Source organism: Micromys minutus, assembly GCF_963924665.1.
Source record: "Micromys minutus genome assembly, chromosome: 14".
Taxonomy (NCBI): domain Eukaryota; kingdom Metazoa; phylum Chordata; class Mammalia; order Rodentia; family Muridae; genus Micromys; species Micromys minutus.
The window spans coordinates 49,807,559-49,823,544 of record NC_137983.1 but is presented as its reverse complement, the minus strand read 5'-3'; the positions used below and the strand labels follow the sequence as shown (position 1 = coordinate 49,823,544).

The following is a 15,986-nucleotide window of genomic DNA, read 5'->3' as shown; positions in this document are numbered from 1 at the left end:
CATGGCACATGTGTGGTGTACACACACACATACAGACACACACACATACACACACACACACACACACACACACACACACACTCACACACACACACAGGAAAAAGAATCATGCTCCTAAAATAAATAAGTATTTAAAAAAAAAAAAAAATCCATTCCATTTGCTTGAAATGAGAGTCTTTTTAAGTACAAGATGTATAGGAATAAATCCATATAAACCCTAAGAAACAAAGATAGCCAGCCGTGTTATATAACCGGAGAGGAACCCTGTGACTCCCTAGTTTATTGTTTGATACCATCAAAGGCAAACATCTCCAAGGTGAGAAACCTTACACATACATTATTCCATTTAGTCTAGTCTAGCTTACGGCACCTTCCATACAAACTCTATAGAGATGTATGAAGTGGTAAACACACATTATAATGATATTGAAAAGAACAGTGTGTGCGGTTGAAACAGACACGGCCAAGTTCACTGAGCATCCAGGTCAAAGTTCAAAGCAGTTTCCTCCAAGCATTCAGTGTGCATTGACAAACTGGTCACATCCCCTGCGCTGTCAGCCGGTGAAAAGAAACACCAAATCCATTGACTGAACTCAGTGCGCCGACAGAATAGCATGTAGAAACAGGAAAAGTGCAGGAAGGAAATCAATTCAACCAAAACAAATGTCCCTAATCAAATGGGAAGCTTTGCTTTCAGCAAAGCAGTTTCAGGAATGTGAACACGTGATTTGCACCATCAATCACAGTGTCCGTCTATCAACCCAGCATTCTTATTGCAGACTCCTTCGAAAACCCGCATCTTCAAAGGAAGATGAACGGCGGTCATTACATGCCGTGTAGCTCTCTGGCTGTGTTACACTCAGGTTGGAAAAGGAGTGTGTTCTGGTGAGCAGTGTATGCTTGCTGTACACATATGTCTGAAGATTTGTCTTCGTTGGAAGATTGTTCTTTTGTGTTTGCTTGTTTGATTGCAAGAGAGATTTGTTTGCTTTCCCGTGCATGCATTTTGTTGAACTGTAATCAGCCAAACAGATCCTAGCTCTAAGACTCCTTAGAAAGAGAGCCAGCCTACAGGTTTCCCCTGAGAATCTGCCTCCTGGGCCCCTCTCTGCTCCAGTTCTCCCTGTTGCTTTGCCAAAACATCATCTGTCTTTCCAAGCCTCCTGTAAGTGAAATAAGACTTTGTAAAATACTTTGCTTAACAGACCTGAGGGAAAGGTATGCATGGGCTTCCTTGATGTAATTTTTATTTAGAATTCACATGAGCATATATAAAGGAGAGGGTGATTAATGCTAGTGCTTTTAATTCTTCCTAATAATGTATGGATAAAGTTATCAGAAATAACATAAGGAGCCCACATGCATTCTTTCCCATCTCTTCCAATGCTCATATTTTACAGATCTATAACATACTGTCTCAGCCTGGAGGGATGATATTTCTCTTATGAAAGTGCTTTCTGTTTGTCTGTCTGTATCTCTGTCTGTTTGTCTCTCTGTCTGTGTGTGTGTGTGTGTGTGTGTGTGTGTGTGTGTAGCTCTCTACTACACACATGTAGACTTGGGAACCCAGTCTGTAGTAAATACAGCGAGATTCCCCACAGTACACATTCAAGGTCTCCTCACAGTGCCCTGCTGCTCCTCATGTGCAAGCACTAGTCTCTCTCTACTTCTAAATTCATTCATTATGATAATACATAAATGAGAGACCACAGTTTGTCTGTTTTTGAATTGGCTTTCTCCACTTGGCTCGGTGCCCTAACAATTAATCACATGATTTATATACCATCAGTCCTTCCCTTCTCATTGTTGAGGGAGACTCCACGGTGTGAATACGTCTCGATCATGCCCTGCTAAGATGTTCAGCTGCTTGGCAGCTGACCCATAAAGCTGATGTAACTCTGATGTGCAGGTTTTCCCACAGTGTAACTCTTCATGTGATCTGATATGAATTCCCAAAGATGGAGTTTGTATTTTATGATGTCTGTGTCTATAATTGCAACTTCTGCTTTTGAGATTACAAAGAGAACGTTCTTATTTTCTTCCCAGCAGCAGTGTCTGAGCACACAGACTCTTGGCTTCGCCAATGGGCATTTCATGTGGCCAGTGTACATTTTTGCTCCTCTGCAATTTAGATAGTGATCTCTCAAGGGCTTTGAGTTTCCCTGTGGCTGATCACTAAAAGTGCACAAAGCTTCCTCTATTTCCTATACACCTGTTTCAGGAAAGGTCTTCAGGTCCTGTGTCCCCATTAATGCACTTGTTAATATTTCTTCTCTCCCTCTTCCTCTCTTGCTGTTTAATTTAGAAACATTCTGGGTTTCCCCAAATATTTTTACTAAGCAAAGTATTTCTATTTAACCAAGTTATCCTAAATAAACAATCAGAAAATATCCCTAGGGGAGATGTTTGCAGAATAATAGGGTACTTCTCATATAATGTTCTGTCCTGTTGGTCTTTCAAAACTCACACATGCCTTAAGTTTCCTATTGTGCTTCATGAGGCCTTTATGAAAATCATCTTATATCTGCAGCTATTCTCAACCAGAGTCTAGGCTGCTATGTTTGAGAGACTGGGGGATCTAGATACTCATTTTCCACTTGCTCAGTTTATTTTCATTTTCTTCTTTCATTCTTTGTGTGGTCATTCCCAAGACTATTGGTGCAGATTTATGTTAAGTCGATATTTGATTGGACAGTGGAGAGGTAGGCGGTGAAAAATAGGGAAATGGAAGAGGAACAGAGTTTGGGAGGAGATCAAGATGGAGCTGGGGAAAGCAGACCTGGATCCTGGTGGCCATACTTGGCATTAGGTAGAATTGAATATTATTAAGGGTTTTTTATCTCTTATAGAAGGGCAGTTTGTATGTTTGTCTATTGGATGTAATCTTACTGTGTAGTGGGTTTGTGAATTGAGAAGTTAATGTATAAACCTGTATGAAAAGGCCTTGGAGTAATGTTTGTGATGGGTGGTGAAGGAAAGAAAATGCCGGGGCGCTAACCACCACTGAGACAGAAATGCCAGGGAGGGTGGAATAAATGGTCTGGAAAGGGAGTCTTGTGTAAAGTGTAGCTTACTGACCGAGGGACAGAGTCCCCATGCACATATTAAGCAGTGCCCAAGGAGTGAGATGCCTGGTGTCAATAAAGAGATAACTAAGATACCGTTTGATAATTACCGCAACATATGAGTATATCTAGTTTTAAAGGCATTGCTTTGTATATGAGCAGAAAGATGAAAGAAGGCACACTGCTGAAGCTTGCATGAACAACCAGAGTTCACATGGTGACCCATACATCATTGATCAGAGCTGGTGCCCAAATAACCCTTCAGTGCATGGAGAGTCTGCTTCTCTGGTCTGTGTCCATGGCGATTATTTGGTGGGATCAAGCTTCTTTACCTTTGATATCACTAAATATTCATCTGGCTTCAGTTTCTATATCTCTCCCATGTCAAAGTCTGAGATTCCGTATGGATATTATATGACATAAGATGTCTCATGGCCCATGCCTCAGGAGATCTTTGCCTTTTTTGCTTTCTGCCCAGGATTCGTTGATGTTCTCAGTGAGAGTTAAGAGTGATGTTTTACAGACAGACAGTGAAGCAATTGCTTTACCTTGTGCTCACATTTTTTATGCCTTAAAAGGAACAACTGAGTTCTAAGTACACACAATGTTGCTCACTTTGATCCCCATTGAATTGACTTGCCTGACTTCTTAGAGACAATTGCTGCTGGGTGTCTTGTTTTTCCAGCTTAGACACCTGGTAGTGGTCCACTCTACTGTCTAGAAAAACCCCTAGTCTCCCAACCATTTGATAACTCCTCCCCTAAATGTGTGTCTCCAACAACATGTTTTTGTCTCCTTTTATTCATGTATATATGTGCATGGTATATGCATACATGTATATCCATGGTTGCATGTATTTGGACATATTATATCCAAATGTACAAGTACATGCAGAGGCCTAAGGATTGGTATTAGGAATCACTCTCCTGCCCTATTCATTGTGGCAGAGACCCTCAACCAAACCTAGCACTTACAAATATTGCTAATAAACTTGCTCTGGGGAATCCCCTCTCTCTGTCTTCCAAGGCTGGAATCACAGGCAGACCATCAACCAGTCCAGCATTTATGTGGGTTCTGAGTACCTGACCATCAGTGTTCTCACTGGCACAGCAAGCTCTCTGCCATCTGATTGGTCTTAGCCCAACAATAGCTCTTTCCTAGGCTGAGATCTATTGCATTTTTTCCAGTTTCCTCTAGTCATGGCCTATATAGCATCAGTGTTCTTCTCCTTTCCTCATTCCCTGCTCTGAGTAGACTCTTCCTTCCTTAAGTGAATTCAGAGAAACATTGATGATGGTGAAGAAATCCAGAAGCTCCTGCTTCTGAGTCTCTTGAATTCCCCCAGCGAGCAGGAGGCTTCCAGTAGAGGAGGGCAAGGCCATGGAGGACTTCTAACAGGGCTGACTCTCTGCCTTCCAGACACTACTTCCCCTCCATGGCTATGTCTTGATTTGAATACAGGCTACCTCTTAGCAGCCCAACAGGGTCTCTCCAGACTTAGCCCCTGCTCTGGTTACTTCCTTCCAAGGAACTTAGGTTGTTAAAAACATAATTATGATGTAGAAAATCCTCACCTATTGCAAAGAGACACACTTCCTAGGTAACTACCTACTTCAGGCACACCCTGGGGTGCAGGTTTGAACTTCTTTTGTTTGCTCAGTGTTCTTTATTTTAATCCAGTCTTACTCTGAATTCACTCAAAATTGACAAGGCAAGCATAATGGCAGTTCTCGAACAGCTCCCTCAATCAAATGTCAACTCCTGTTCCTGTAGCCAGTCACATTTTTAGAATTTATTTTAAGCATCTAAATTATTTGATTGGCATGCATACGAAAAGGCTTGTAATCAGACTTTGTCACAATTAATTCTTTTTAAACTAATTAGTTGAATGTTAATTAACTTTTTAAACTTGTTGAAAAATTTTTTAAAAATGTAAAGTTGTTAATGTTTCCAAGTTTAGAGTATTTAAAACAGTTTAAAACAAAAGAAAATGGGGACTTTGAGTATTTCTTTGAAATTTCTAAACTTAATTTAGTTTGATAGAACTTACACACACACACACACACACACACACACACACACATACAGAGAGAGAGAGAGAGAGAGAGAGAGAGAGACAGAGAGAGAGACAGAGAGAGACAGAGACAGAGATGTTTGAAATAAAACAAATTAATTAATTAATTAATTAATTAATTCATTCATTCATTCATTTACTTTTACCATAATTTGAAACAGAAAATAAACCAGGTGTTAGCTTTACTTGAACATGAACCAGAAGATATAATTTGGAACCATTTTTTTTAAACAGTTATGGTTTTCACTAAACCAATGATAGTTGTTTCTGCATCTTTATCAAAGTTAAGAAGAAAATCATGCTAATTTCACGTCACCTGAGAGCTAACATAAAGGCAGACTACTGAATCTGCCAGACTCTCAGGGCTTCCCCATGACTTAATAGCTGTTTTTGGTTTTATGCAACAATCCTCTCAACTGGTATGCCACATATGGCCCAACTTCTCTGCTAGAGAATATTTATGTTTCTTCTAATTTTTGACAATTGTAGTAAGAAGAGCCTAGAAGTCCATGCAGGAGTTTATTTCTCCAAGGTGAGTCTCTAGACAGTAGTCAGATTGTTGCTAAAATAGTTGATGTCATGGTCCATGATTCTTTGCTTTTCCAGAAACCTGCCCACTCGCTTCATTTTGGGAAGTGTTATACTGGGTTTTAACCTGACTCGAACTCTCAAAAGCAACCCAGAATATACTTCTATTTATGTCACAGTCTCAAACAAGCAATGCCATGTTGAGGTGAAAAAGGATCATGGTCAATCCGGGAATGTGATGAGACAGGAACAGATATAGGGACACAGACCTCTCTGGATAGAAAAGTAACTTCTGCTGACCTTGACTCAGATCTCGGTGACATAGGTCTGCACCTGTATAAATATTATGGATTCAGCACACAGCATTTCTATTATATTCTATGCTAGTTTTAGATTCCTCAAAACTGAGAGGAAATAAAAATCCGATCATGCCACACAACTGTCAAGACATGAAATTGATGTGTAGCACCTGCTCTACATCACACCTGCTTTTCTTCGGAGCGTTCCTAGAGGCAAAATGGAGCTAACCTTTAATATGTTGACTTTAATTATAAATTGGGTCATTTGAGAAGGAAGTTCTGCCCCCAAGATAAAAAATGACCCATATCTTTATCACTTAGCAGTCTTTACAGTTCTTCATGAACATCTGGATCATGAACTCTTTGAGAGGTTAGCATGAACCTCTGATTTGTGAAGACATTGACATGCACTGGGTCTATGCAGAGTCAGGTGCAGGTTCCTAGTAACAAATACAAGATATGTTCTATTGTATAGAAAAATAGTCAACACAGAGATGAAGGAAAATATCAAAACATTCAGGGACATTCTGGGGTAAAGACCTGGTGTCACATACAGGCACAGAGTCACCTCAAGAAGAAAATTATTCAGTTGTTCAACAAATGAAGGAGAAGAGCTTTAAGCTCTGCATTCTGGGAGTCTCTATTTCAATTCATATGTGTGTGTGTGTGTGTGTGTGTGTGTGTGTGTGTGTGTGTGTGTGTGCAGATTAGATTCTCAGCCTTGAAGGGAAAGTCTACCCTCTATGAACATGAGGTTCTGCCACTTGGTATTATTGGTTACATGTGATATGTACCAATACATGGGCTAGATAGATGAGAAGAGATGAGACACTACTACGGAAATCAAGCTGACTCTGAAAACAAAACAAGGGGGTGGCTTTAAGAGAATATGACATATACAATGCTATAATGGAGAATGACTTGTGCATGTGCTTGTGTGTGTGTGTGTGTGTGTGTGTATGTGTGTGTGTGTGTGTGTGTGAGAGAGAGAGAGAGAGAGAGAGAGAGAGAGAGAGGGAGAGAGAGAGAGAGAGAGAGAGAGAGAGTTTCTGTGAAGACCAGAGGTCAATAGCAGATACTATCCTGAGTGAGTCTCCTTGGTTTTTGAGGCAGAGTCTCTCATTGGCACTGATCTTGCAAGTTTGACTAGACTGTCTAGGCATCAAACCTTAGAGATAGATTAACCTGTTTTCAATTCCACAGCACCAGTGCACAAAGGCATATCATACCTGACTTTTATATATGATGCTCAGGGTCAAACTTTGGTCCTCATTCTTTCAAGCCAGGCACTTTCCTGATGAGCGATGCCCTTAGTCCTGAAGAATACTTTTTGCAGCAGGAAGAACTAGCAAGTCAGATGTTCCCATAGTCATCCTGGCCAGGGGATAATCTATCTGCAGAAATGTGCCTGACACCTCCTCCAGCAAAATCAAGCAAAGGTGAAGTGTCAGGCATGCAACATGATCAGGGAGATCATACAGACTGCCAGTTCTCCCCCACATTGGGTCATTTACAACATTTGGTCCATTCTCTGAAAACCACCCATATGGCACCTTCCAAGCCTGGCCAGGCAGCCACAGCACAATGAAAATTCAAATCATCGGAGCTTCAGCCACAAGGAGAGGCCAAGATCAGTGCTGATGCATAAGAAAGACCTGTTAAAATAAAGGACTTAAACCAATTGTCTGCACATCGTAATGTAAGAGAAAGGATGCACAATGCAACTGTGAAAGAAGAACATCGGCAAATCATCACAACCTGAGTTGGCAGACATGATCCTCCAGCTGCTGAGATGAGTCAGAGTTGGGAACTGGGCCCCAAGGTTTCAAAGCACACACTTTTATGATGTGTTTTATATATGATGCTTACCAATTGCCTGCAAATACGGAAAGAGAAGGAATCTTAGCAAGAAATTGCAAGCTGTTTTCAAAAGAACCCGGATAAAAACTGGATTTAAGAATACATAGCAAATTAAAATATATATTGCTCACTGGGTGTATGTTAGAGGGCAGGGTCTGAAGCAAAGTGAAAGGAACTTGAGAACAAAGCACATTGTACAGAGGCAGAGATGACAAAGTATGGTCTGGGGCAAAGAAAAAAGAGTTGTCAGAGTATTAAAACAAGTAACTTTTGATATGAAATTTATCAGATTTGGTAAGAAACATAAACTATAAATCCCAGAACTGACATGAACTCAATAATGGCAAATCCACTTGAAGACATATGTAATTTATTTTTGAGAACAAAAGAAAGGGAAACCTCTGAGGATGAGAAAGGACTCATGACATGAATGACAAGGATTTCCACCTGGGATATTGTAGGCCATACCACTACTAAAATGCCAGGCCCAGGTACTACATTCCTGACATTCTTCATTACTTAGGGAACCCTATATATAAAAAAGAAAACTCTCAGGCCAAAGTTCAAGACTACAAATTAAAGTTAGCTAGGCTACCCACTCTTCCAATCCTTAGACATTTCAGGAAAAGTTTTTAGAAAGAACGAAGTGGTAGCACAAGAGAACTGGAATCTTCCACGTTGAGAAAGAACAGGAGGTATAGTGGAGAAGATGGTCATATATAACAAGGGCTCATCTCATCATGAATTCTATGAATCGTGTTTAAGAATTAAACCAAACATGGTAAACCAGCTTGGTATCTATGATACTGGCCTGTCAATCAGGTGGACAGATAATGAAACCTGAGTGATTACTGAGATTTCAGTTTCTCAAACTAAGAGACTATGGATTTCTGCTCTTTTATACCAATATGTTTTAGAAATTTGCTACAGAAAGCACAAAGTAAAATATAGATTACTGGGACTGGAGAGATGGCTCAGCAGTTAAGAGCATTATTTGCTCTTTTAGAGGTCTGAGTTCAATCCACAGCAATCATGTGGTGTCTCACAACCTTCTGTAATTGGATTGGATGCTCTCTGGTATGTCTGAACATAGCTACAGTGTACTCATATAAATAAAAGAAATAATATATATATATATACATATATATATATATATATATATATATATATATATATATATATATACTTTATGACAGTAGTAACAGAAGAAAGGAGAGATTAGAAAGAAAATGGATAGAAGGTAAATTATAATGTGGCATAGCCCCATTTTAAAGATCAACCAAACTTCAAGTGGTAATAAGCTGAATATGGTGATGCTTTCTGAATCCACGGATTGGTGTGGGTTTGAGGTTTCATGGATGACTTAGAAGAACTTTGCTGGCCAAGGGCAGAAATCTTATAAAATGTGTCCTGTGAGCAAGATGGAATCTAACCAGAAGTCATTAACACAATGTGACAAAGAAAATCTCCAAACATATAAAAGGCAATTATCCATTATTTAAAGCAGAATTTACAAATCAACAACAACAAAACAAGCAAGCAAGCAATTAAACAAAAAAGCCATAGAAGTGATTAAGTGACCCAGTGGCGGAAGTGGGACAGAGTGTGACCAGCATCAGGAATGAAGAGGTGGAGGTGTTCACATATCCCAACACCATTGCCAAAGCAATGGGGATTAATGCAGAGAGATTTGGGCACATAAACCCAACAGATCCTTTGAAACCCAGCTAGGAGGCAGTGGCAGTCTGAACCACCTTCTGGACCTTAGAGAATCAGCATCTGAGCCAGAAAGTCCCCTCACTAAATCCCGGAGCCCAGGTGGCTTCACTAGGCAACTGCACATTTTACACCAGAATCCTAACATTGGTTTTTTAACTCTTCCTGCAAGAAGCAGCAGGGGTGCAGGCATTGCAGCTCTTCTAGGAAAGAAGCCAGGGTGGATTTGACACAATTCCCAGTGAAGACAAGAAGGGAGGGAGGATAAACATCTACCCAATACATACATTTCTAGGTCCAGACATCTTCAACCAAGTACTGGGGAAATGAATGCAGCAGCATTGCAAGGGAAGAGTTAGACTGTGGAACAGAACTTAACTGCCTAGACACGAACAGTTGTGTAATCTGCTAAGTGAATATGTAAGGAAGGGATCATTCCCAGTCATCAGTTAACAACAAAACACATGAGAGAACTCCATGATCAGGGACTGGGAGACTGTACCCAGGCAGCACGCCAGTTGGTTTCAAGTTGTAAATTATCAATGTCTATCTCCGTTCCAGAAGAGATTTTGTACATTGTACTTATCTGTTCTCACACCTATAAGGAAGGGTTCAGCCTCAAAAAACCCAAAACATTCATGGAGAAGTGAATTGTAAATCCATGGAAAGTAATACCTCCACTTGCTAAATACCTTTTAGTGGATTGAAATGAGAAATAGTCTCAATAGGTGTGTGAACACTTGTTTCCCAGTTGGTGGTACTATTTTGGAAGGTTATAAAACCCTAAGAAGTTACAACCTTACTAGAAGGAGTACTTCCCTAGGGTGCAGGCTCTGAGGATTTATAAGCTCATACTATTTCCTGTTTGCACTCTTTACTTACTGTATGCAGAGGAAATGTCACCAGCCAGCTTCCTTCCCCTGATGTCATACCATGTCCTCCCTCCCATGAGGATTATATACGTACAAAGCCATGAGCTAAATTAAGTCCTTCCTTGCTTACATCACTCTGATCAAGCTGTTTTATCACTGCAATAGAAAATAACCACTCTTTTGTGGTTTCCATAGAGAACTAGATAGATGGATGGATGAGGAAGAATGAAAATTCCAGGAACAAACTCATAAAAACACACCCATCAAGTTTCTGACAAAGGCACCAGACCGAATCAAAAACAGAAAGAAAGGTAGTCTTTTCAAATAGAAGGCAGAAAAATCTGACATACAGACATCAAGGCCGACTTGAGCTTTAGTATATACATCCTACAAAAACTAGATTTGAGAATTGACTTCAAGATAAAATGTAAAGCTATCTTCATTTAGAGAATCCCATTCAATGAACTACCAAGCTGGAGCTAGGGAAATGGTCCATAGATTGTACCCCAAAGCTTCATAGCTTTGTGTCCACTCATTGGACTTCCCAACACCAAGTCATTACTCTGCAATGATTTATCAACAACTCAGAAGAAGAAAGGCTAGGTGAGAGGCATGGCAGCTTGCATTCTACAAAGAGCTAATATCATGGACTCACAAAGAACTCTCAAGTAAAATATAAAACCCAATTAGAAAATATGAAAAATGCATGGTAGGAAAAGAAGAAAGATAGAGGTTGAAGAAACACAAGATGATCAACAAAGATACAAAACAAATATCAAGTAAATACCACAGAGAGTGCCACACTCCCACTAAGCAGAATAAAATGAGAGGGCTACAAAAGTAGATAGAAGTGTAGAAACTGACACGTTGCACACACTGTGTTTACTCTCAGAGCCATTCTGGGAAACAGCCTACTGTGTTTCAGAACACTGATCTAGCAAGCAGCACAGCCCAGAAATCACATCCATAGATCCCTTTTGAAGAGAAACAAATGTTTATGTCCACACAACATTCCTTACAGAAACATTCATCATACCCTTTATAGCCATTAAAACAGGTATTTGCTAGTGACTGCATGCCAAAGAAATTGGATTGTGCCAACCTTAGAAGCACATAGCACCAGGAGGAACGATGCATAATCTAACAGACACAGTATGATCTTAGAATGGCCATTCAGTGACCATATTTTAGGGATAGTAGCGGTCAGGGGTCAATAGTCGGGGAGGGGTGGAGGAAAAGAGAAAGGAGACTATGATTTCAGAAGGAGCATGAGAAACTGAAACTGGATCTATGGTACTCATATAGAAGATGCCAGAAATGGCAATGCACACCTGTAGTTATAGGAAGAGAGAAGTGGATCCCGGGAGCTCACTGGCCAGCTAAGCTCTGAGCTTAGTGAGGGATCCTGTCTCAAAACCTAAAGAAAGGAGTAATAGATGAAGATATGAAACATCAACATGACCACCAGGTATATGTGCACACACACACACACACACACACATGCACACACATTAACCAGACAATAATGCATAAGCATAGTATAGGTTTTAGGAGACCGAGGCTGCCAAACATCTTTTATGCTCTTGACAAATGTAGTCAAACCATACTTAGACATGAGTAACATCTGCAACTAATCCACGTGATTGTTTTAGGTACCTAGGAGATTTTTTGACATCTCCTGAATTTAAGGCCAAAACCAACTAATACATGTACCCACAAGGAAATCTTCCTTATAAGATGCAATTGGAAGCTGTCCTATTGCTGTTAATGGTTGATGTTTATAGAGGCGGTCATGTAACATTACCATTGGAGTCCAGAGCAGAGCTCTTCTACTGCATCAGAGTGTCCTAGTGGACACTCCAGCTCTCTGGAAACTGCTATCTTGGAAATCATATGCTGAGTTTAGGATCATGTGGGCCACACTGCCTATGTGCTGCAAGGCTTGGGTTTTTACATAATAATTTTTAATTGTGAAAATTGAATTTTTTTCTAGGTGACATTTACATTGGCATTTGTCTTTTTTTCTATCATGTCCCCAATCAAGAAGGGAGACTCTTTGTAATTAAATCAAAGATACCTGATTGGCAGAGATGGACTTTGCACCTCTTTTATTCTTTCCCCCTCCTCACTCTTTTTTTTAAGGGATGCAGGAGATTTACCCTGGCCTTGTGCCTCCTAGTCTTGAGCCATACCCCGGTCCCTGGTTTTCTTTGAATATAAAGAGAATCCTTTCATCTCAGGCCATCAGGGAGATGTCAGTCAAAGGCACACCAAAGTGAGAGCTGCATCTGGAAGCAGGTTGAAGACAGGGTGAAGTTGATTCCCTGGGGATCAACTCATTTCCTTATTGTCTAATCCATATATCTAGCTGTATAAGGGGTGCTACTTGCACACAGTTTCCTTCATCCCTATAGAGGGGTAGACACTTAAAAATCCATATCCTGTCTTGCAGTTCCAAGGACATCCAAGTAACACAATCCCCTCTTACCTCCAGCTAGAGCGAGGCCAGGTAAAGCAATATCTTCCCTTGCCAGTTTGCAATTTAATTTTGAGAAAATTGTCAATATATATTCTCAGAAAGAGCTCAGCAGAGATCTGTTAAGTTAGTTATTTCATTTTCTTTTGAGTTTGCCATGCTATACAAATATCCTGAGAAAATCCATCTTTCTTTGGGGAAGACTGGGGTGACAGATAAAGTCCTGAACCCTTAAGGATTTTGTTTTGTGTTACAAAGTTTGAGAAAATAAAATCTATGAACAGAAACCAGGAATCTCAAAACCACATTTTGGATATGCTGTCTCCTTATTACATTGTTTCCTCTCCTAAATACCTCCCATGTTCTGAGTAGAATCCACAGCTTGCCTGAGAGAAGGAACTGTGTGATACTGGCTCCAATGTACTCAGTGCCACTAAATGAGGAGCTAGGGCATGTATGGTCAGAAATTCACATGATCTATAGACTGCCCACTAGTTACTGTGTCTCTGTGCATCTGTCATTTGGCCAAATAGATTATGAAACCCCATACTAAGAATAACACATAAGACATACTACTCAAATTGGGTTGTTGGTAAGTTATCTGGATTTACCTGTTTTTACAGAAACCAGAAGAGTGCCCAGCATCTCCCTTCCCTGTAACTTGGTGCTAGACACTAAGGAAGTGTCTCCAAGGCTCTTCTTCCTCCGCTTTAGCTGATTAAATGTGCTTTGCTCCTGGTTACATTATGTTTCCCAGAGGGCACCTCAGTTTGATTCAGTTGGCCATTTAGAGTTTCGCTTATAGAGCTGAGCTATTATGAAGAGGTCCTAATAACACTTATGTCATCATAACACACAGTTTGCTGTTGCTCTCTTACCAACAAAAAGCCTTTGAAAATGAGAGTATGGGCCTAGATCCATAATAGCAACCCACGGGATGCACTACTGCATTCCCTTAAATATTTTAACTTTTGCATTTATTGAAAAATCATTCTCATGTATTTTAGTGGCTTACTTTTTAAAAATCAGATGTTATGGTGACAGTAAAGCCATTTTATGTATAGGTTACACTTATTAGCTAAGTTTATTTTATATATATTGTGGTCATACAGGGAGACACAGAGGTAAAAATGACTTCCCTTAGGGTCACAGAGGCAGGAAGTTTTATCAAGTCAGAATCTCCACTTGGTCATGAGCTCATGTCTATACACTATATAAACTGTTTACAGATAACACCACACACCACAAGATTGCCACTGTTCCTGAGGGCAGCTGGAAGCATACCAACAATATAGATGCCTAATGTTATCCTAGAGAATTCTGTGCTTTTAAAGACCAATAAAATAAATTAAATAAAAGCAAATTTTTGTCCAGCAGTATGTCAACTGTTAAAAATATGTAACCAATATATAACCATAACCCATATGTAATCAATATATAGTCATAATTTATAGGTAATCATTATACAATCATAACTCATAGGTAATCAATACATAATCATAACCCATGTTCAGTATGTGCACTCAGTCTCAGTTCTTTCTCATTTCCTAACATTTAGTCTTTCTTTCTCTATTTTCTACACGTTCTGTTATTCTCACATGTCCATTTGTTTACATATATACACATTACTGGTGAGACCCAATATATTATGGGGTATATGTGGAGTTTTATTAACCTGAAAGTATATGGCATTCCTAGATTTTGTACATTCTAAGATCTTCAGTTTTCCTGCAAATTTTGTCATTATACTTTTCTTTAGAGCTGAATAATACTCCATTACATAAACACTCATCTTTATTGTCTGTTTTCTCCTGATGGACAAGTAAATTGAATCCACTTCTCTACTATTGTCAATAAATATTTTTTTCTGGTTTTAACTGTCATAGATTTTTACCTCTTAAGTGTATTTGACATCAAGTGTGTTTGATAGTGAAAGCATAAAACCGAACATGGAGTGCCATAGCTGATGTTCTAAATGGCTCCTGTAACCGTATAGACATTAAATTATGTAGTCTATGGGTCTAATTAGTTTTATAGTCTGTTTTTTATTTGTAATGGTTTTTATAAAAGCAACTGAAATAATAAATATATAAGTGTATAAAATCATGTGTATGTGTGTGCATGAGTGCATGAGTGCATGTGTGTGTGTGTGTGTGTGTGTGTGTGTGTGTGTGTGGCCCAGGCAAATAAATACTTTCACATTCCACTTTGGTAAAAATGTAAGTTTTCACAAGTTTTCTAGTAAAATTGGACAGTATAATAGGGATGTGAATGGCAACACTTTTTACCTCTTAAATTTCTTTGCCAATTACCTTTGAAAGTGCCTTCAGAACATTCTTGAAGGTGAGTGAGTTAACTACAACCTGTGCAAAGAGTTTTGTACTGCATAGATGCTACAGAAGGTAAAGAAGAGGTTGTGAATACAAAGAGGAGACCCACACAGAGGCCATTTAAGGACACTGTACATCCATATGACAGCTGGGAACCAGGAGGGATCCATCACTAATAGTAGGGTGATGCTGTGTACCCACAATGCACAGGGTGGTATGAGAATGTAGTGTATATTTGGACAGCCCAGTATGTGTTTAGAAACAGTTGGCTATGACATTATTCTTGCTGTCACTATAACCATTGAAAATCAGTCATGTGGCATTAATTATTCAATCATAGTGGGAAAGGACCAATGACAAAATTAACCAAAATCAGTGTTCTTTTGCTGAAATATTGCCAATAGAAAAAGTGAGAGTTTCAAGCTCCAATGTAGTCTAGGCAAGACCACCAGTAGTCTCAAGGGTAAATGGTGTGTTCGGCCATGGTGCTTTTCAAAATGTGTGTTGCTTTCTAAGAAAAGGATCTGCAGAGTAAGGACAACCACACTCCTTTGCTGTGATATCCATGTTTTCGTGGATAAGTAAGTTGATCCCAATTTTCTGCTATTGTCAATAAAGCTAATTGTTTTTCTGGTTCTACTTGTCATGGATCTTTCATTTTTGGTGGTGGATAAATGTATAAAGTATATTTGATATTGTAAGTATAAAACCCAACACAAAGTGCCGCAACTTCTGTTTAAATGGCTGCTAACTGTATAGACATTTA

General features: G+C 39.5%; 1 protein-coding gene across 1 annotated transcript in view; it reads right to left on the bottom strand.

Moving 5' to 3' along the window:
* The window catches only part of CSMD1 (CUB and Sushi multiple domains 1), a gene marked incomplete at its 3' end in the record, with an annotated part of 1,481,492 nt that overhangs the window by 337,896 nt on the left and 1,127,610 nt on the right, over window positions 1–15,986 (bottom strand). The gene's annotated exons all lie outside the window — the stretch shown is intronic.